Raw genomic sequence first — 20,814 nt, 5'->3', positions numbered from 1 at the left:
ATTAAATGATAATATTATCTTTCAATCTCTATGTTATACCTCTGAAGCCTTTCTCCATCATATTCAAAGGGTACGTCCTACTGGATGTACCCTTTGAATATGATGGAGAATGAATACTCTGCAAGCCACTCAGTAAGACGAGGTCAGGGCATGGTCTCCCTTGAACACAAAATCACATCTTTCAGGATAATCTTTCTCCTCAAGACACATCAGCCAAATCAGACCCATAAAACACATTCCGAAAGCATCCTCCAGAAGGCTCATGTTATCCACAACCCGAATGGTCAATACTGCACCTTAATCTCCCAAAGTACATTTATTTATTCTACTGAAATGTTCTATTACGCTGGCAAAGTGTAGACCATCCCATGACAGGATTAGCACAGTCAGCTGAGCTTACAGAAAGACTGTTCTCAAAATGAAAGATATCCCACAACTGCTTAAACATTGCTTTCCTTCCATGGGACTTATTTTAAAACTTTTAAATTCTCATCGCTGAAATCCCCAAAAGCAAGAAGCACTATCAATAGGCGCAATCTGTGAAGCCTCACTAACACGTCATCCTACCAACTTCCAGAAAATAGACTACTTCCTCACGTCAGTGCCTCCAACTTTATTCTTTACATATTCATCCTTTCTCTTCCTCATCTGCAAAACTTACACATGCTACATGAGATCTCCCCTACAGAACAAAGTTAATCAGACCAGAAGCAGACATACAGTGAGAGCTATAGCATAACATTTTACCTACCCTAACTAAGCTCCACAAATTTCAACTCAGAGATTCGGATCTTTGTCACCACTTCAACATCTCATGTAGCTAGGAATACACATATCTAACATCTCCTGCAAGCAAAGAGATTATTATCTACGCATTCGGCACCACCGCCAGTACCCGCAACCACATGCATAGCTAAGTAGACTACTGGTACCTGCCTACTACATACAGATAAGAAGCGATATAGAATATGTAACGGTATCTGCCCCAAGACATGCATCATCTATAGCTTTTACTTTAAACACGTCCGCACAGTTAGCCTAGGGGCTATGCACTTCGCAACCATAATCCTGGGGAAGGAGGGTCCTAGTTTCGATTCTCGTCGACGATATGAGGAGCTTAAGGATTTTCTTCAGCCATAGCCAAGTTAGCCGGTCATGGGCGTGGTCAGCAGGGTTTTCCCCCCGGTTTGTCTGGGGTTTTTCATCCCGCAAGCAGATAAACCGGCCCCGTGAACACACACGGATACAGTCAGGAATACTTAGGACAATCCCTCTTAGCCATAGGTCTGAATTGTCAGCTATGCCGGTCCCGAGCCCGGATAAAAATAGGGGGGGGGGGATTGAGGTGGTGCCGTACCTCCCCATAAAAGGGGTTCACGGCCGCTGAATCACCATACGAAATCAATGAATGAACTTTAAACACACAAATAACCGACATCCATTATCATTCACCGAGACGAAGCATCACCTCATATGAAACGTACACAGAAAACTACAAAGCAGGCTTTGCTTTAACTATCACAAAGAAAGAACTCTTGCTAAATTCAACGAAGAGTGGAACAATTGGTACCGTTTCTGAGTTGGAGAAGATAGCGTACGTCATGTTGTTGATCTTGAATGAAATTTTCTCCGTTACGAGAATGACTCTTTCTCTTAAACTGCCTTTGTTCTAGTTTATGTTGTAATAATGTCCTTTTCGTGTAATATATGCTATATATAGCATATAAATTGATTAGCATTGCGTAGTACAGTAATGTCTCGATTAATGCGCCCCCGATTAGTGCGTCATTTTTTTTTCGATACCCAAATTCGATTAGTGCGCCTATATACATCTTAAAAATAAATGTTACAGATTTAAAAAAATTTCAATCTATACATTTTTTATGGCTAACTATTTTAAAAAATCACTCACCAAAATGAAATAATTTAGTTACGATCATTTTACAAAGATCATTTTACAGTTTAGATCATTTTACAAAGTTATTTTTAATAGCATACTACACTACATCCATGTACGCTATGTATGCTATGTTCCAAATTTTTTAACTCCAAAATTTTTGTCGTTTGCTAATTAAATAGCATTTTCCTGATCATATCTCGTACCTCCTTTGCAATTTTCCTTTTTCTTTTTTATTTTAAAGTATTTTCCCAACCTTTCATCATGAGTAAAAGAATTTGTGAGCAAAAAAGTAAAAGTGTGAAAATGATTCGAAAAGTAATCTCTTTGGAAGAAAAACTTGAAATAATAAAGAAAGTGAACAAAGCGAGTCCAGAGCAAAGATAAGACAAAAACACAAAAATGGGTGAATCAACTATAAGAACAATTTTAAGCAAAGCGCTGAATACCAAGTATTGTAATGATTGAATTAGAGCGATTTCTTTGTACACGAATCGAATATTGTAACCAAAAACGGATCCTGCTAAGCACTGACCTCATTAAATCAAAAGCATTAAGTCTCTTTGCAACCTTGAAAGAAAGGGCTATCAATGATGAAAAAGAAGAATTCCACGTTAGTGCTGGGTGGTTTTAGAAATAACCTACATAATGTTCTAATCACAGGCGAAGCTGCAAGTGCCGATAAGGAGGTGGCCGCAAATTATCGAGGGATTTGAAGAAAATTGTATGAATGGGGCTATTAAATATTTGTGACCAACAAATATTTAATGTCGATGAAACTGGCCTTTTTTCTTTCTTTTTTTTTTTTTTTTTTTTTTTTTTTTGGAAGCCAATGCCTTCCAAGACATTTCTGGTTAAATCAGATAAATCTCAGCCTGGTTATAAAGTCGCAAAGTCGAATGAAATGACTGTTAGCATTATGCGATCCATTTGGAAGCACATTCTTCCACATTGTGCAAATTATTTTAGAGGCTTTTCAAATGAATCTAAGTTAACCAAATTTCATTCTGAGAAACTAAGTGATTCCAACCTGCTAAATTTAGATGCACAGCGGGAAGATCCTGAAAAATATGAAGAAAATTTAATCACTGACAAGCCCAAAGAGATTTCACAGAAACAAAAATATTTTATATTTTTCGTGCAACCGAAACTTTTAAGTAGCAATGCTTAGAGACTGGCCCTTGTGAAGAGAGAAGCAGGAAAATTTACAGAAGAGGTAGTTGTATGAAAAAAAGAAACAGAATGCCCACCAGAATAATAGATTTATATTTTGAATATGTTTTATCTTTCAGCTTCATAGTTTTCTTTTAACTAGGCCCTGAGACATACGCTAATTCTTTTATCAAAAAAATCAAGGTTAAAAAAAGAAATTTGAGGAACGAATTATACTTTTTTCCATAGGTTATTATACTCGATTAGTGCGTTTTCGATTAATGTGCCTGTTTTAAAGAACGTATTAGGCGCACTAATCGAGGGATTGCTGTATATCAACGCGCCAATTCTCTATGCTCAACTTTTTTTTTCTTTTTTTTTTCTCGAGACATACTTTGTTTTTTTCTAATACTGCAATTGCGACTATAATGATAGCTATGTTCAGGTTTCCGTTATCTGAGAGCTCTCCTTTATTTGGATAGCAGGAGAAGCTCCAACAAGCAGCTGATGTTGAAAGTTTTCTTCTAAAAATGGAGAGATACATGATTACAACAAAAATATGGGAACAGTTTTTCCATGTTTTTTTTTTTCTTCTTATTCTCGTAGCGAAGACCATCGATGAAACTGGTTGGTTGTTGGTTCTTTTTGTTTGAGTGAAAGCAGTTGGTGATCGGAAGTAAATAACGCATGCCAGGCAGCTGGGGTAGGGGCGGAGCTCAGTAGTCCGTGTTTTACAGAAAGGAACTTTCTTGGAGGCATCGTAGAAACAGTAGTAGGAAGGAAGGAGTGTGCTGGCAAATATTGAAGCTAGCGCTTATCCTTCTCTCTCGCCTTTGTAAAACTGTTGCTTCAAAGTCTTGCAGATCCTGTCAGTCTGGTTTTCCGGAGTGTGTGTGGTAGAAGCGAATATTATCAGTGTATCCTATCTTGGCACTGACTTTTGAGTAGCAATGTGTTCAGCTGTGGAAATCGAAATATACGAGCAAACAGAGGAGTGGGGATGCTGCTTTTCTGATCAAGTTAGAGTTTAAGAAGATAGATTTCTGTATCTGAGTTATGCTCTCTCTCTCTCTCTCTCTCTCTCTCTGTGTGTGTGTGTGTGTGCGCGTGCGTATGTGTGTGTCGCAGCACGCATTCACTTTAACCGCTAGATAAATGTTCCGGGAGAATGTCATTTCTTTCTGTGGCGGCGAAGTAAGGATATGAGTTTGAGGCGTAGTTTATCCACAGGAATTCAGACGAGATATTTTTGGTGATGTATCTCTAGATTCAATAAGTCCTATACGTCGCTGATTGCTGTTTCACAAATATTCTGCAGTGCAAGAGGAAAATGGGGAAAAATATTAAGGAAAAATATTATGTCCGAATAATACATTAGGAATATTATGTAGTAAAGTCGGGTTGTATTTTATTCACATCACTCTGTGTGTGTGTGTGTGTGTGTGTGTGTGTGTGTGTGTGTGTGTGTGTGTGTGTGTGTGTGTGTGTGTGTGTGAGAGAGAGAGAGAGAGAGATACAGCATTTTTTAATTCAATTACACTGTTACTCAGTAAATGCAGGTACTGTCAGTCATCTATTAAAATAGTTTTTTTCTATGAAACATCCATTGGCTTATATCTGGTTGAAAACATGATGTACATTATATGCTTGAGGGTAACCAGCAGATGGAAGTCATGAAAATTCCAGAGATGTCAGTTTTATTATAACATTTCTGTTGACCTGCTAGAACAGAGTTAATGTAAACAAGAAACGAAAGAATCTTCCCTATCTGCAAACACGATGAGTAAAACAAATAAAAATCAAGACACATTTCTTAAACTCGGTGACTAAGTTTTGCTATGAGGAACAAATAATAACAAAAATCTCAAATTTAGAATTAAAAAATCCAGTTGTAAAAACAATTTCCAGAAACCCAGTTCTAGAAACCAAACATAGAACTTATTCAAGCCACTTCAGTCCTCCTTAGTTGTTTGTCGATAAATGAATTGGTGGATTGTAAACTCCTCTCAAATTCGAGCAACAGAATAACGGCAGCAACAACGACAACAACAGCACAAATTATTAAAAATTAATGTCAGAAAATTAGTCACTTTTAACTGCAGTCCTGCTTCCACACTAATGGCTCATTCTTTGACAGATGAAATGTTTTTTTTTTTTTTTATGAGATATATGGCAGGACCACAAATATATAAGTTATACCCGTTCTTACCAAGGAACTCTTCATATGTAGCGATTCGGGGGAAATTTATAAACTTCGAAATAGTATCAGAGTTTTCTTGAATGTGTGTGTACGCTATCTACCAATACTTGTCTGGACACCCCTGTTATTTGAAGTTACGAGGCGTTCCAAGTTTGTTAATAACATAAAAACGGTGTCCAGATAGTAGGAAGCAGTATTTCATCGTGGCAGTAGTCGAATATAGGTGATATAGCAACACGATGTGTACTCAGTGACTTCGAGAGAGAGGTGTCATCGTTTGATGTCAGATTGGTGACATGCCCATACGTACCATTGCCGCTCAACTGAAGCATCCAAAATCAACGGTTGGAGATCTGATCAACAAATGGAGAAGTTCTTACATCACTAGTGAAGGAAAACACCCACGGCGGCCGCCGAAAATGACAGATAGGGACAGGAGGGTGTTAAAATGGGTAGCATGCAAAAACCCGCTACAATCGGCACAGACTATCCGTAATGAGTTCCAGAGCGCCAGCCATGGTGAGCACTAATAGTGTACTAAAATAACTCCATTTACTGGGTTTCCACGGAAGAGCAGCGTGACACAAGCCGAACATTACAACAATGAACAAGGCGACTCGTCTGGCTTGGTGCTAGAAATGTGTGAACTGGACCAGTGAAAAAACGGTACTCTGGAACGATGAATAATGGTTCACCTGTTTCCAGTCTGATGGAAGGGTGCTGAGGCAGTCTGATGAACGCTTGTTATCACAGTAAAGTTTAGTGGTGGAGGAGTAATGGGATGGGGTGCATTCAGTTGGTTTGGAGTGGGAACACTGTTCGTTGTCCATGGTTCCATGAAGGCAGCTCAGTACCTTTGCTATTCTGGATAATCAGGTGCTGCCTACACTGTGGAGTTTTTATGGAACGGACCCGTGTTACTCTCAAGACGATAATTCACCATGCCACAAAGCTGCAGCTGTTATAGAATGGTATGAAGAGATGGGTGTTAAACGACTGCCCTGGCCTGCGCAAAGTCCTTAATTAAACCCCATCGAACACCTATGGGATGAATTCGAGCGGCGATTGAGGTCCAGAGCAGCACGTCCTCGATCTGTCGCTGAACTCAGTGCTGCTTTGACGGAGGAATGGAGACAAATTCCACCTGATTTCTACCACACATTGATGGAAAGCCTCCCGCAAAGAGTGCAGGATGTGATCGAAACCAAAGGGAGACATTCCCGATATTAGGATTCGCTTGCTGGTATCAATTGTAAATTGCTAAAGTGTCCGGAATATTATTGTTAGACGTGTATATAGCAAGAGAGTCAGAGGAGGGATGTGCATAACTTCGAGAACTTATAATTGGGTTCCTTTTCAGTAATAAAACAAATAAAAAGTATAAATATGAATTGAGTAATATAATGAGAGGTTACAGAACAATAGCTATTTGAACTTGAAAAAAATATGGCAAAGTTTTCGGAGATGAGTAATGCGAATAATGAAGAAAAATGCGAATTTACTCAAGATTGTTTAATACGCTCTCAAAGCTACCCTTCTCAGCCAAAATATACAGTTCATCTGGTTATAGCGCATGCAGAGCTCGTTATTTCACTCAGATTGCCTTTTTATGTGACCTGCAGCGTACATACTGGGTGGAAAAAAGATATAATTACTGGACGGAGTAATTATATCTTTTTTCCACTTTTGGGCGGTTTATACCGAGCTTTTTCATCCATCCCCCACAGACATAAATCCGAAGGCTTTAAACGTAAAGACTTGGATGGTCAATTTTAAGACCGCCACGAACGATTCACTGACCAGGGAAGCATCCCCGGCAATAGTCAGAGGCACACCGTCTCTATCGTCAACGAGTAGAGATCGTCAATAAATGTCACCTGTAAAATGAACCACCTTCGAAAATAAACGACCATTGAGACGCTCGTGAAGAAAATCACGCCATACCTTGACACTGAAGGCATACGTTCCGCAATGGCATATGATTGTTTCTGTCCACATGTGAACAGTAGTGTTAGTGACACCGTCGCGAATTAATTCAATGCTAAATACATTTTATCCTCGAAATTTTTCGCTTTGGGAAACATCCCCGGCATTCCGACTTCCCCACTATTTCATCATATACATCCACAAAGTAAACGCACAGAATATCGGCATTTAAACACTTGGAGAATGTATTCAATTCCTATAGATAACATCAACTGCATTCTATGATTTAAAAAAAGAAAAACCGAGGGTGTAGGTTCCAGAGTGATCAGGTTTCAATATGTTTCAAGGTTGTAACTTAGTCATGATTATGAGGACGAATTGCATTGTATATTGATTTTTGAAATTGCAGATTGTATTTTTGAGAAAGTATTGTGAATGAGAACTGTAAATTCTAGAATAAACCAGGCGAGTTTGTGCTTAATTCTTTGTTAATTTTTCCAATATTGAAAACGCTTTGAAATTTTTTAACAATTCTTATAACTATAGCACTAAATCATTCCTTATGGGGCCTACGATTGAAGTAAATAGCGCACTTACCGGATAGGGAACAAATAGAAGTCACAGGCCGCTGAAAGAAGAAAAAAATTATCATGCTGCTGAGGTCTTCACAATTCAGAAAAAAAGTATAAGAATCCCTTAAACATCAAGTTTAAGAGATTCTTATACGTTGTGCTATAAATAAAATCTTTTCCAGTTTTTCTATGTATGTGTATATATAGCGATATCTCAAATAAATTCAACTTAAATTTCTCCTTTTTGCACCCCTATTTCGTCCTCAAATGAAACTGACCCCCCCCCCCCTTTCTTATAAAGAGTGTAGAGAATAACTTACCTTCTGCGATCATTTCTGTGTTTAGTAGTGCTGGCACACGAGAATGTAATTTTTCACTTCCCAGCTTGTCGCTCGGTTTCTTACAGCCTTAAATAAAAAAAGAAGCAGAAGTATACATAAAGTATACAAATAATATTTTTATTATTCTTAATTAAATATTTTCTTTATACCACACGAAACGTATTCAATATTTTAGTTTCTTACAAATTTTTTCTTCATTCCAATATTTTCAATAAGATGTCCTTGAAACATCGTTTCAAGTATATTTCGTTCTCTCGTTCGTTGAGTTTTAATGATTCTTTCTTTAAAAATGATCTCATTGTAGTAACTTGCCAAGGCATTTTTTTTTTCATAATAACAAGAACACTACCAGTACCAAAAGCATAAAATAATTTTATTTTTCCCAGCTGAACATATTTCTAACAGTAGCCGCTAACGTAGTGAGTGTGACATTGCAGACCTGGATTCTAAAGGACAAAGTGAACCGAATCATCTACGCCATACGCGATTTGTCTTGCCAAAGAAATGAACTACCGCATATAGAATTGCCAAGGATGCCATCTGTTTCCAAAATGTCCCTTTCAATGGGATCAATGCATAAACAAGATTTTTTTTCCATTACTCATACAATGATGTGAGAGCAGAGATTTGCTGGCCATTTGCAAAGAGATTGATGGTCCAGTGAATCAGAGGTCCTACTGATCCATAATGATAGTGGGAGACCTGAATTTGAAGGTACCTCGTGGGACTTGTTCTACATATTATCCGTGTGATCATGTTATTACCATTTTGAAACAATATGCCTCTTAATGGTTGGCCTTAGGCTGCTGCTGTCGTTATTCTAAAACTCTACACTCTTCTCGTGTAACCTGTAAAGACTCGATCTTACGTACTGTATAATGTCAACGCTGTACCATAGGTAATGGACTTTTTTCTCAGGGAGAAAATGACAAGTGGTGGTGTGATAACACTACCATCTGTCAAGTCTTGCCACGGTTTCACCAAACGACTTGGTTAGCAATCCCCAGACCTTTTATATCGAACACATTCGAGACATTCTGAACAAGAATATGACTGCAGCATGGGCACTCGTGCATTTTATGGCACAAGAAATTCATGTCTCACTTCCAAACACCTGTGATTACTTTCTCTTTAATAATAGTCCGCTCTGGGAACCTGAAGTTACATATCAAATATGACAAGTAATTAAGGTATGAGGATTTCATGTACTTTCGAAACAGGGAGAAACTTGCATGATTGTAAAGTTATGAGAAATGACGTTTTATTAAAAAAAATGAAAAAACTATTAAACAGCTTATTTGCTTAAAGCTGTATTGTTAAAACAACAGCAACATTTCTAAAACAACCTTCGACCCATATGTCAAAATTAGATTAAACGCTGGTTTGTGTGTTGCTAAGTGTTGGTAATTGGTGTTTTAGCTGATTCCATAAAATATTTTTTTTATCCGTTTGAAACTTATGAATATGACGTAATATTTCCATGGCAAACATAAATTCCTTGTTTAGTAGTTTAAAGTAGGCCCTTGTTTAGAATTAAGTCAAATTGAGGATTAAAAAAAAAAAAAAAGACGAAATAAGCAATATTTTAGCGATTTGTTGTCTAATTCCATATTAATTTGCCGTTTTTGTAATTTCCCCCAAAGTAGCAATTTCTCAAATTTTCTAATTGAGAAATTGCTAAACTGAATAGTTAATAAATTCTTTTCCTTCATATTTCCGTTATTTTTCTTTTTATTCTTATTTTAATTTCCTGCTTTCGAATTTAGTTCATTTACGTTAAGTTAGTGTTTGGAACGCCAACAGAGATATTATTTAAGAGATTGAGATCATTTTATATGCACGAAATAAAGTTTAATATTTCTCCCTAGCACTTACGAGTTCGGGAACTATCTCCTGATTTCACCACGTTTATATCTAATCCATACACATGCCAGAAAGTTTAAAACGGAGTTATGTTCTTTTTTGAACGTTTATATTTTTCATCTCTTTAGATTTAAAGCAACTTCGTGTAATTACCAGAAGTTCCTCTTATAGCTCAGCATACAGATTTTGGGGATGACACATCTAATTATTTCAGTGCTAAATTGTTGGTCCACCAATTTATGATTAGTTGTTTACTTCACACTTAGTTGAAACGAATGTTTCTGTTGAAATAACACAGTGGTGGTTGTCTAATCTGATGGGTTTTATTTCCGAAAGTGCCAATGTGGAATGCTTGCAAAGGGATTAGTGACTCGCAGAGTTTAACTGGTTGTTAGTACCGTCGACAGGGTGTAGCATAGAGGCAGCCTGCCTCACGGCGCGGCTTAATAAGGGCGCCATATTGCGGTAGGCCCAGTCGCTACGCTAACAATTCCTTATTTTCGCACTTGCTACGCTAACAGGAATTGTTAGCGTAGCAAGTGCGAAAATAAGTTTTTCCAACCTTAACGATTAAAAATTATTTGCGAACAGCAATGACCCAAGAAAGATTGGTTGGTCTAGCAACTATATCGATAGAGGCGGACATAGCTTATCATTTAAATTTAGAAAAGCTTAAAAAAAGTTTTATTGTGCGATATCCCCATAGAGCAAACATTTAATTAATATTGTTATGTAATTTTTTTTTTTTTTTTTGCATTACTGTTTCCCTTGTAATAAAAACAAAATAGCATCTGGGGATTTTCTTATAATTTTGTCTTATAATCCATCAGGGGCGATATTTAATTGTTTGCCTCAGGGAGCGATCTAATCTAGCGACGGCCCTACTGGTTGTAGTTTGAGCGTGATATAAAGAGAATCGTTTAACAACAGCAAGCGGCATCCTGCTCAGCACGATTAGCAATTTAATCCAAGGTACAAGAAGTAGAAACAGCTTTATTATTGATCCCTATTCATCACTTTTTGCGAGTCTCTGAAGGATTGCTGCGTGACCATTAAGGTTTCAAGTCATATAATATGTAACCATGTTCTCATTCTTATTTGTTATTCTAACTGTGAAAAACTGTGATTCATGACTAGTAGAACGCCTCTTGATGGCTAACATAACCAGAAAACCTATTTCGAAGTTTTTCCTTTTGTTACCAATACAGTGGAATGAGCAATATGCAAATCAAGCTGAGAAATCGAAATCGCACTGCTTCATCGGATTTCAGATACTTCCTGCTTTCTGTAATTTATTACAATTTTTTGAAAGAAAATAGGCAAAGTCTTTAAAGAAAAATGCTCTAAAGAGTAAACATTTGGACTCATACTCTTTTAAAGGGTTAACGCGTTTATAAATTACAATGGAGGCTAAAACATGTTCGTCGTATGAAATACGATCCATTCTTAAAGCACAAATGATTGATTTATTCGTATTTTGTAAAGAAACAAAAAACCAGTTCACTGTTAAAGAGATTTTTTTTTTATTATATTATATAGTAGGAGACTTGTTTTAAAAGCTTGCAAAAGAGAATTTCTTTATAAGCACAAGCATCTCTCGCTTAGCATCGCAGATTTGGCCCTCACAAAATCACAATTTATTTTAAAAAATAAATAATTAAAATGAATCATATGATGACACAATATAGTAGTTTCGTTCCCTGATCTTGTTCAAATAAAAATATTAATACGAGACATAAGAAACAGTATATCTAGCAGAAAGATATAAGTATGATATAATTTATTTCTATTATTTCTGTCTTAGTAATAGATATAATTATTAGTCGTTCATCGGACAGCGTCTCTACTTTCCAACCAAAAATATTTAAGCTGTGGGTTTGGATCTCACAGTATTCTGGATGCCTGGGAATGTATTAAAGTCGCGCTGCGATATTTTCCGTAAGTGTGACTTAATGAACAGAGTGTGACTTCCGCTCATCTTATTGGAAACATAAAGCTCCTTAGAAAATTCTCACATTTAATCTAGACTCTAGATTAACTTGCTCTAGATTCTAGAGCAAGTTTTTTGTATTATGTAATACTTGGCTCAACCGTAGCGGGGGGGGGGGATTATATAAAAATATTGTTGTTATTATTATGCTTTTCTGATAATTTTATAATCTTTATGGTCTTCACTAGAAGTAGTGGACAAACAGAACTCGCATTTCTTTTCTTCTTCTTACTGATATACTGTATATACTACAGCAGTATTTCTCAAAGTGTGGTACGCGTACCCCCGGGGGTACGTGGCAATTTTCGGCAATGCATCATTAACGCATGGAATCATTATACTGTATTTCTCAACAACTAGTGCAATTAGAGACAACTGGGATAAAAACAGCACTAACTAATGAATCACTTCTCCCCTCCAACAAAAACTGCTGTATAGACTCAAGCAAAACCATATGTTGCCAGTGAAACATAGTTTTGATTGACACCATCCCGTCGTGAACGTGTTAAAACTAAGAAATATATAGTGAATGTGTTTCAGATATTATGGAATTCGGTTTGAATTCCATAATATTCAAGCCCAAAGACTGAAGAGAATTAGTCTTTGGTTCGAGCGATCTTTTGTTAATACCGCACCAATCATACGCACCTCTTCATAACTGCTTTACGTATCTGAAGTCTTGTAAATTACTGGTAATTTTTGCTTGAAATAATGGGAAAGAAGATGAAGCTATTTAGGTAGATGACTTTGAGATGCACACAAGGAAACTGTTCTCGATGCCAAAAGTAGCGATAGTGAGTAGGAGCTTCTTGGTAAGTCACACCATTTTCAGTTTTTTCCTGAAAACTTTAGTTTCCGAAAATTCCCGCATATATCTCTCACCACAATTTTTTTATCTTTAATTTTGGGAAAATGTGCGAGTTATATTCGAGTTATATCACCCCACGACATTTCTTCTCCCCCTCCATGCCCTCCACTATAGGTAATTGAAATTGTTATTGTGTTTAGATAGCCCAAGGTATTAACAGAGTTTACCTACTATGATATTTCAAAAGGAGAAAAAGGAAGGGAAAATAAAAAATAAAATACAATATTATGTATTTTTAAATTTTTACTGATATTTATCGTGTAATACTGTCTAACGAAAACATAAAAAAAATTAATATATCCTAATTTTTCTTGTGCAAATGTGTTGTTAGGTTTCGGTTAAAATGTACACGAAGAAAAAAATACCTTTCAATGCAAATGACGAATTATTTACACAAAACAATGAGTGACAAAAATTGATGTTTGCTTTAGTAATATATTACACAAAAATAAAACATTTTTCTACCATGTGAATGATTTGTAGTTGGTAAATCTAATAAATGTTTAAAAAAGACTAAAATGCATGAAAATCAGTTTATAAACCATGTAGAACGTTAATTCTTTCTAGCACATTCATCACAAATGTCTCCTGTGATCCGCAAACACAAAAATGTCACACTGAACAACGGACTTTGGTTTTCCGATCCTTGGCTAGGGATAGATCTGACATCTAGTTTGCTTCTTCACTTTTGATTCTGGAGATCCCTCAGCAGGACCAGCATTGGTGTCTTCGTCGCCTTGGATGTTCAGAACTTTCGTTATGATATTCGTAAGTTCTCCAGACAGTGGCTGAGCCAGTCTCCTTTTCATGTGTGGTGTCAAGATTTCAAGATTCAAGCCCAAATTCTTCAAGTATTGGCGCCTAATCATTTTTTTCTTAGTTGCTGACTGGAGAATTATCTGCGAGTTGATTTCTGCTTGATCCAGCATCCCATAAAAATAGCGCAGAGGCCATCTTCTGCTTTTGCGGCTTTTTGTGTAGTTGTGAGCCATCTGGTCGAAACTATCCATGCCACCTTTTGTGTTGTTATAAAAAAGTAACTTCTGGTTGCTTAGAGACCTCATCAACTTTCTTGTCACTGTACATTGATAGAAATAGCTGTGGTACCTAACACAAAGTTAACACTCACTAATGCTCACCGGGGTATGCTATCACCCCAACAGTCTTACAGAACGACACATACTTCATGAACTACACTCACTCATTGACTGATGTGGAGAATGATTGTTGATTAGAGCAGTGCTTCCCAAACTTCTGGATGTCAGGGCCCCCTTTGCAAAAATTAAAATATTTCACGGCCCCCCCCTCGAAAAAAAATCGTAATAGAGAGATATATTATTACAATATTTATTGTATTTATATTCAATACAAAACATACACAGCGAATATTGCAAAAATCAAATGCTTATATTACATTTTTTGCCTCTTACCGTTTGGTTCTGAAGACGATGCGGGCTGTTCTGGTAAAATATGAAATACTGTCATTTTTTTTTTTTTTTTTTAGTCTGTTTCTGCTTCTTCTGATTGTTCGTGGGAATTTTTTTATATTTTTATCAGCCACTTATCCATCGCAGGGTTAAATTTTTTAACGTAAAATAGATCAAATAATATCACCACTTACCGATACTGGCACACCACAGACTGATAACATGAAATTAGTGAATATTACCTAAATAAGGTAATCCCCGGACCAGGAACATTTTTCTCTTTTGTGACTTTTCTCCCTTTAAGATAATTAAGCCTAACCGCAAAACAGACAGCGAAGGCAGGTTATTAAAACGTTCATATGATTGGTGCGGTATTAACAAAAGATCGCGCAACCGAAAGATAAAAGCATAGCGGACAATTGAGTTGAAATGCTAACTCTCTTCAACCGAATTCCATATGTGAAGCTGCCATAACAATCATTATATCATTATATATATATATTACTTAGTTTTAACACTTTTACGAATTTTAACACGTTCGGTTAAATTTTATTGCTTGGGAAATCGAACTCACACACATCTAATTAATAACCATAGTTTTTAGTTAGATACTGTGTTTGCCCATGCAACACATGCAACATATGGTTTTGTTTCAGTATGAGGGGACATGTGATTCATTAATTAGTGTTTTTTTATCCCAGTTGTCTCTAATTGCACTATTTGTTGAGAAATATATTACACAGACTCCTCATACCTTATTCACTGGCATGATAAAAGTACTTGTTTTTATTGCCTCTGCAGTATAGTGGCTGTTAGGGAGGGATGTTGTTTACCACTGCAAGCAAGTTACTATCTCCCCACATGAACATGTTTAAGCTTTTTTTTCATGTGTGAAGTACATGCGAAACTTTTATTGGTAACAGAAAACTAGCTCCGATGAAGTGATAATATAAAACGAGTTTTGATATGTATATAAAGTCAATATCAACAGTCCCTGATTCGGAACGCGTGATGAAAGGGACAGGAAGATTTGGAGCTACCCTGGAGAGCATTCGAAGTAAATACAATTAACCACTGCTTTGAAATGAAACATATGAATAAGCAATATTTACTAATATTCATTAATTAAACGCCGAAATACGCAGGAAGCAAAGTTCGTGAACCAACACGAATGTGTGAATTTTTCCATTAAAATATAAAAAATAACAAAAAAGAAATAATAAATAATAAAAGTTAAATACGTTTCTTTTAAAATAAAAAAAAATCTACTTAGTCTTAAAACATTTTAAATTTGTTTTCATTATTTCACGGCCCCCCTCAACAAAACCTACGGTCCCCAAGGAGGCCGCGTCCCACAGTTTGGGAAGCGCTGGATTAGAGTATAGCTGGGTGGGGGAAGCGCTGTGCACATCTGTGACTAATTTGTAGAAGAAAATGGAGTCACCTGGGGTAACACATCACCCCGGGGAGCATTGTAGGGTTAAGTATGGATTTAAATTGGTTAAAGATTGGACTTATAAAACCCCCAAAAGAGAGCAATATAGCAAATACAAGTAGCTATAAGCAACAATAAAACGTTGATATTGCATCTGGATCAAATGAAATTGATAAGGGAGTGTCGTCTGCCATCTCTAGAGAACCAACTAGGAAGAAGATGAAAAATCTTCGTAAGTAGGATATGAATTACTTGAAATGTGGATTTCATGGACGGGAAATGAAGAGGAATTCCAAATTTTGTTCTATTAAAAATAAATCATTTTTTGTTTACATGAACATATAAATTCTAATAAAATAGACATTTACAATGAAATATACTTTATTTATTCTTTGATAAGGGGTACTTGCTAATAATGAACATTTTAGAAGGGGTACGCGGATATACGAAGTTTGAGAAACGCTGTACTATAGAATTGATTAATTCTGGGAAAACTGATTTTCATAGAAAAAAAAAAAAGAACTTCACAGAAAAAGAGATTCTCATAGCCTGCTAATGTAACTATCCACAACAAGCGTGTCTATAACGTGCTGTTGTTTGCTACAATATGCTAGTGCGCAGTCGTTCATCAAATTGATTAATTTGGCCAACAAAGAAATGTGTTAGAATAAAACTTTCAGTTTCTTACTTGATGTATCCATACAGTGACTATTGACACATCTTGGTCTTGTCATTTGTTTTTCGGTGTCTCTCAAATATTGGCATTGTAAAGATTTATTTTTCCAGCGCCCCAATCGATTATTTCGTTGTTCTTTCCTGCAATCGAATTTAATTCCTATTGCTTTTAGAAGACTTTCTTGTGAAATGCCTTGAAACATTTGCTCAGTGTTCTTGTCGGTGTAATTTTTTAAACCAATTTCTTCTTTTTCAACAGTGTGTGGCGCACTTGCAGCAGATCCTAGTCCGATTCCTTTTAGTAGATATAACCAGTCATGGATGTAATGCATGATGCATATTCATTAATTTTCGGATTTTGCACTATGTTAGTTCGTATCGGATAAACGGTATAGTCCAAGAGTTCATTGCTCGAATTGTGTTCAGTCCATTAAGTTTTGTTCTCAGAATATTCCCGACTCTTTTAGTGTATTCCGTTGCTGTTTAACTTTTGAATAGAGAATATCACTGGCTTTTAATATCCCTGAGTATGTACACTGTTCGTTAGTTGAAATTGCTTTGTTATATATTTCTACTGGGCCAAATTAAAATTGCTAGCGTCCTTAATTATTCTTCATAATAGGTAATATTGCGTATTTATAAAATTATTATTTTTACGTCATATTATCATCATCATCATCTGAAACGTGTTCGTTTTTCCATAAAGCAGAAAAAATACCCTGGAGAACACACGAAATTGGTGGATCTAAATACTCGAGCTTCATGGCCTTAGATGCCTCACCATCATTTTAAAAAACCGCTTCAGAAGTTAAACATTGACTTTAACTACAAATTAGTGACTGATAATATTATCGAAAAAACTTGTGTTCTAAGACTGTGAATAAAAATAAACACAATGAAAAGGAAATATTCCCCTTTTCCGAGTGCAGATTTGCTGTTCACTAGCACTGCGCCGTGCGCACCGTTTTTATTTGGGAGTTATTTTCGGTTGTGCTCCTGCTGTTACAATGAATGCATGGATGGCCTGCAGTGTGAAGCTCCATATTTTGTTGATGAAAAACGATTCATTGCATTGAGGTGGTTCAACGATGATGAACCAAAACTGTCATAAAATCATCATTCAAACATTCATCTCCGAATCATTTTATCAATGATTCGGAGATGAATCATTGATAAAATGATTATGATTATTTATTTAGTAGTGCTGTCTGTAATAAAACGCCTTTGGCTGGAAACACCAGAATTCATTTCTGAATTCGGGTCTGTTGCATTATGTAATCGGCCGACCAACCACTTGATTTTAATACATTTTGTATTTCTCATTTTATATTATATGGAGTTGTTATATCAGCCCCTTTTTTAAAGTTTATTTTTAATTTGGACTGCCATCCTGGTTAGCCGAGTGAATATACTTGCTTTCCAACATGGCTCTAGATTCCAATCCCACTGTGGATATGGAAGTCCACCAGGGGCGAATTCTACATGCTTGCTGCGTAAGCTCATTAATTGAGAAAGAAGTAATATTTATTTGTTAATAAATGCATGCATTTATAAGCATTCCATTTAGGCTTTTATTTTTGTAGATAGAAGACGTCTTAAGCTTTCGCGGCAATAATTGAGCTTTGCGTTGTGTATCGACGGCCGATGCTTGCTCGTCTAGTGAAAGCTACCTTGGCTTGCTCGGTTGTAGGAGCTTCCAGGTCCTCGCAGCAGCACTGTGATTTCTTGCGCGCGCATATCCATTTCACTTCGTCTCACTCTGTTGCTTAAACACAGGCCATACGCAGTCAACGTAGCTCTAGCCAGTGAGCTTCAGCCAGCCTTTACAAGTGTGCGTGTTGCTTGGAAAAATTAAGTTACAACCGACTTTTTATGACGATGTTATTGACCAGTTCATAAAGAAGAACCGGAGGGTAGAATTTGTATCATTTGTAAAATAAATGTTGTATTTGTATGATTAAATTTAGATATTTTTCTAAATATATAGTTTTAAATGGTCAGTAATTCATTATTCCTCTAATTAGACCTCTCAATCACACCTCTCATTCCCTGAATGATAACAAGAGCAAGCGTGAAATTCACGACCAGCATTCGCCCCTGAAGTCCACAGAGACGCGGATGTCTTTAGGGAGGAGAATATTAATATCTGAAACGAAAACTGCCACCCTACTTACATGATGTTAAAGTTGCTTTAAAAAATTCCATGTTTTGTCTGTAGAAAAGGGTTGCACATTATTTAACTCTTGGTCGACCTCCGTACGATATGAATGTACAATTAGTTTCTTAACCTTTCCTGCATTGAATTCGCAAAACTGTATTTCTAATAACATTGCTTGTTTCTTCGGCTAGATTCTAGTGTTTTATTCCCTTAAGAACACGCTTTACTCTGCAGTCTTCTCAGTGCCACTGAATGACGTCAAGCTGCGTTATTTGTGGTGTCTCATTACAACTTACTTTCCCTTTATCCATCAGATAAATTGAACTGTCTCACAGTCGAGATCTGTATTAAAGTTTTCTGCTGTTTATAAAACACATGGTTCTTTTGACGTTACTGTCATTTTTAAGCATAATAATGATTTATCATCATTGAACAGAGAATCAGAAGACAACAAACATCTATAGCCTAACTTTCATCATGTAAATAGCTGTAAATTTGCATAATCGAAGAAAATGGTCGATGAGGTTATAAATGATTCAGATGAATGTGTGTGTATATACAAGTAACTGCTTGGAAAAAAGTCAACAGACACCGCCATAGGCGAGATGCATCGTACCATGTCACGTGTTTGTAGCCGGTACAGTTTTGAGGAACATGATGCTCCCAAGTCAGTGCAACTGTGTCCGGGTGACATGGATGCGAGAAGGGAACTGCTTTAGTTTGAAAGAAGCGCGTGATAAGATGCAATGTTACAGGCCTATCTGTTCGGCAAGTTGTTGACAAATTGGGCCATCCCAGATCAACATTCAGTGATACCGCGATGGAAGCGCAGAAGTCAATTGTAAGTGCTACTCACAGTAGACTACCCATCACTCTCACCGAACGTGACCATAGGGTGCTACGAAAGATAATACGTAAAAACCGACATTCGTCTGCCGAATGTCATTATGTGTTATGGAACGAAGAATCACGCTACGCCCTTGATCAGATGGACGCGTGTGGCCGAAGTCCGGGTGAACGTTTCTTAGCAAAGTTGCCTAATTCCAGTTATGGAATTCGGAGGTAGCTGTGATCCTGTTTATGTATGATCCTGGTTAGTCCTAGGAACTCTGTTTGAGGTGCCACGAACAATTGAACTCCGACTGGTATCTGAACATTCTTGACAATGCAATGCTTCCTACTTTGTGGTGTTTCTACGGAACTGACCATTGTCTCTTTCAGCAAGACAGTGCACTGTCATAAGGCTGGTGCAACTGCGTGATTTGTGGATATAAACTTCACGACACTTGACTGGCCTCCATATATCCCTGATCCCAATCCTACTGAACATCTGTGGGATGAACTGGAACGTCGAGTGAGGTCAAGAGACGTCCGTCTCACATTACACCAGGACCTCATTACATGCCTACAGGAAGAATGATTCAAAATTCCCATTAATCGCTATCGTGCTATGATGTTCGTACACACTACAAATGTTGTAAGAAAAATGTGTATTTTCTTACAACATTTGTAGTGTGTACCTGTGTGTGGTAGGGTTTCTATCTTGATTTATTTTATTGATTTTCTGAACTTTGTTTTCTGACGATTATGATGCACTGCTTAAATGGTAAATGTATTCCAAAACGGATGTAAAGCTAGAACGTAAATAGATTTTGAAAACTAATCTGATAAAAGTGATCCACTCTAGTAATGTCATATTCATATTTGGGAAATAGTATAAATAGAAATGTTCTGTAATATAATTCACAAATTTATTCTATTTAAATAATGAAATTAAAACTTAAATTATTCAAAAGATTTTGATGAAAGCTCTGATAGAAAAGAGCGAATTAGCACATCCTTACTCATTTATTCTTTTTCCAAATATTGTCGACTCCACCAGACAGGATATCGGATCAATTCTTATGATTAGCGATCTCGTATAAGCTGTTTGATTGCATGCATTACAGGATAGTACGAACTCCTCGGTCAACTGATGATCACACGCAGGGCAGTTATATGAGGAATGGAGTAGCTAGTACAGGGAGCATTGAGGTGATCCGATGTTGATCGACTGGCTCTGGTCTGATTTTAACATATTTTGAAGATTCTTCTGGTAAGCAATTCCTGTAGAGGAGGCATGGTACTTAGAGAGCTTTATATTAAGGAATATTAAGATTCTAAAAAAAAAAAAAAAAGCAAGTTAGCAAAACAGCAATAAATAATCAATGAATCTGAAGACTTTAAAAATTTAGGAAGTGTTTTGTTGCACACATATGGTCACTCATTCCTTCTTCATTTTTGGGAGGGGTGGAGAGGAGCAGAATTGAC

General features: G+C 36.7%; 1 long non-coding RNA gene across 1 annotated transcript in view; it reads right to left on the bottom strand.

The window, feature by feature from the left end:
* Positions 1-20,425, bottom strand: part of LOC150107110 (uncharacterized) — an 86,510-nt gene extending 66,085 nt beyond the window's left edge. The window contains exons 1-3 of the long non-coding RNA XR_016548222.1: positions 20,349-20,425; positions 8,068-8,154; positions 7,773-7,803 (exon numbers count right to left, since the gene is read on the bottom strand). This is a non-coding gene — a long non-coding RNA (uncharacterized LOC150107110). The remainder of the gene's footprint in view (positions 1-7,772; positions 7,804-8,067; positions 8,155-20,348) is intronic.
* Positions 20,426-20,814: the final 389 nt, after the last annotated feature.

Source organism: Typopeltis vanoorti, chromosome 4 (assembly GCF_054136105.1).
Source record: "Typopeltis vanoorti isolate ZY-2024b chromosome 4, IOZ_Tvanoo_1.0, whole genome shotgun sequence".
Classification (NCBI taxonomy): Eukaryota; Metazoa; Arthropoda; class Arachnida; order Uropygi; family Thelyphonidae; genus Typopeltis; species Typopeltis vanoorti.
Note: the sequence above shows the minus strand (reverse complement) of the source record. Positions and strands in the feature narration are given on the sequence as shown.